Source organism: Octopus bimaculoides, chromosome 8 (genome assembly GCF_001194135.2).
Source record: "Octopus bimaculoides isolate UCB-OBI-ISO-001 chromosome 8, ASM119413v2, whole genome shotgun sequence".
NCBI classification, from domain to species: domain Eukaryota; kingdom Metazoa; phylum Mollusca; class Cephalopoda; order Octopoda; family Octopodidae; genus Octopus; species Octopus bimaculoides.
Genome location: NC_068988.1, coordinates 37,150,409 through 37,153,425, shown reverse-complemented (window position 1 = coordinate 37,153,425; position 3,017 = coordinate 37,150,409).

The following is a 3,017-nucleotide window of genomic DNA, read 5'->3' as shown; positions in this document are numbered from 1 at the left end:
TGTATGTGTGTGTGTGTGAGTATGTGTGTGTGTGTGAGTATGTGTGTGTGTGAGTATGTGTGTGTGTGAGTATGTGTGTGTGTGTGTGTACGGCAAGAAGAAAATGGATGGGATCCAGAAGTGGTATTCATCAACTGTTAGACTTTATATTATGTCTATTTATTTAAACAATTATGAGAATATATATACATGTGTAAAGATTGTGTTTAACATATATAAAGTACCAGTGATTTCTAGAATAGAGAAAGAAGAACAGTTTAATACACACACATACGCACGTACACACACACAGCAGTTTACAATATGTTACCATAGGAAAACACCGAAGTACACTAACTTTATCTACCGATCACTACAGTACACTGAAGAAATGGAAATAACGTGGGGCAGAAACTACGTATCAGTAACCACGGCATGCCCAGCCTTCCATTCAGAGTGCTGTTAACAGTATATGGATTACCTGACCAGTGGGACACACCCCTTACACAGAAAGCGAAAGAGTAAGCGCACCAGAGTGGTCAACCAGCAAACAAGTCAATGGAACGACAGTCAAGTGGTAATAGATAATGGGTGCGATGTACGCATTTACCACTTCCGCGCAACTTTTCAGAGACAGCTTTCTTTCGGCCCATCTCTGTGTGAGATTGGCTACCCTGCTCCTCACCTCGTGCAAGTTTTTCTCCAGCTGGGAGCCGGACCAAACCAAACTCCGAGCAACTTAAGGGGACCTTCTGTCCAGCGCTCCATGACACTGTTGGACGGCATGGACTTGCCTCTCAAGGTGCGAGTTATAAGCCCACGGACTTTTCCGCGTTAATTTTAGCTCCTGTCATCTTTTCATATTCCTGTAGTATTTCGCCAATGACTTCTATATGCCTGTGGCTAGAAACTATGACGGTAACTTCATAGCTTAAGCAGACACTTCTCCCTCATCCTAGAAATCGCGGGACTCCCCTCAAAGCCTCCAACTTCCGCAGTAATAGCTCAAGAGTCAGTACATACAGAAGGGAGGAGAGAGGATATCCTTCACGGACAGGATGCAAGATGCTGAATGGCTCCGACAGGTGACCATTCACCCGAACGACCGAGCAGATTTTGCTGTACAAAGCAGCGATCAAACTGCGGAAAAGTAGACTCAAAGTAGCTTCCCTGAGGTCAGCTGCCAAACATTGATGGTCGACCCTATCAAAAGCTTTAGATTGATATAAATTGATCAGAGCCCCACCCATGACACCTTCGTTACCCACCCTCTCTATGATGTAGCGCATAAGGTTGAGGTTATCGTGAATACTCCTGTTTGGCATGGCGTAAGTTTGCGCCTCGCCAACCAGTTTGTCCACGACAAGCGCCAATCTCTTGGCTAACACTTTGGCCAAAATCTTCAATTCTGCATGAAGCAGAGTGATGGGCTTGAAATTCTCTATAACGCCCCCTTGTTTGGGTCCTTTATCAGCAATGCCACAACCCCTCAACAGACAAATGTGGGAATTCTACTTTGCTGCCAGTTGCTGTAGACATTTGCTAAGAGGCCCGAAAACATGTCTGGCATCGAAGTATAAAGCTCGTAGGGTAAACCATCCAAACCCGGCGATCTACCTCTCGTGCAATTCTTCATCGCTTCCTGTATTTCCGCGGCCGAGAGGCGTGGCAGGCCGTCCAGGTAGACACTGACGCCTGCCTTGTTATCCGTCCTGTCATCCGCTGTAATTTCATAATAGTAATCATTGCTCTCATAATTGCCTTCTGGTTTCCAATTAATTGGTTTCTAAAACATTCTTTGAACCTGAATTGTCATATACGAAGACGCTTTCAAGTTTAAAAAATACAAATACCGTCGATTTGATGGCCTTCAGCACCTCGCCATCAGCTATTGTATCGATTTTAGAAAGATGAACGGCTACAAGTTCGGTGGGATTTTAATTCTATGCTATGCTGTGCAATACCGATTCTGTACATGTTCCTCCACCTCACCATATATGTATTGCTTACTGTCAAAACGTCGCTTACGCAAGGAATGAATTAAAAGTACTTACTTCCTCCGTATTTTCGTCAATCTCCATTCGTGTCATTCTATCATCTGAAGATTCCTTTCGACCTTTCGTTATATCAACGATTAAGTAGCATAGTATTCAACGCACGCTTATATAATCAACAGGACATTTTGAATTACATGTACGTTTCATTTGACTAACTTCTGCAGAAGTTTACTTCTACCCAGTTTCTTTTGTTGATTCGAGACCATGGAAAGAACATACCTAAGGTAAGGCGTACAATAATTAAATCGCATGATTGCACAACAAACTTTTAAAATCCCATGAGCATAGCTTCATTCTACATCGCGAATACACAAGTAAAAGTTGTACTGGCATTTTCATTGGTTCTTGCGTAATAACTGTGGTATGTCTTAACGTAGGCGATATAGCCATCGACCAGGTATGATACTTCATCGCATTTTCTCATCGGCCGTATGATGAAATACAGACAATTACTCAGGGGAATGTCAAAGTCAAAACTCTGACAGAAAGAACATTAGATACGATGAAATAAGAAAGTATACCTCAATACATAATCGTTGTTTATTGACATATACAAAATTACATAGTAACAAGCACAACAATATTACGGCCTGTAAAATTAATTTACAAAACCTTAACCCTTAGCCAATTGTCATTGATAGAATGTAAGAAAATAAATAACCTTCATCTAAACTGATGTGATAAGGGAATAACATTCATACCGCATCTTTCACTTATGGAAGCCTTATCCTCTAATTAGGTTTTTAGATTAAACACTTTCCGCCTTCTTGGTTTCCTTCTATTTCGTATCTACGTATATACGTACACACACACATAATTACATATATGTTTACTCACCCACCTAAGCAACCACGCATCATGAACACTTATTTGCAATACATGTGTGAATGTATGTATTTATCTATCTATCTGACCACCCGTCTGTCTGTCTATCTATCTATTTCTCTGGCTCTCTCTCTCTCTCTCTATGTATATATATAT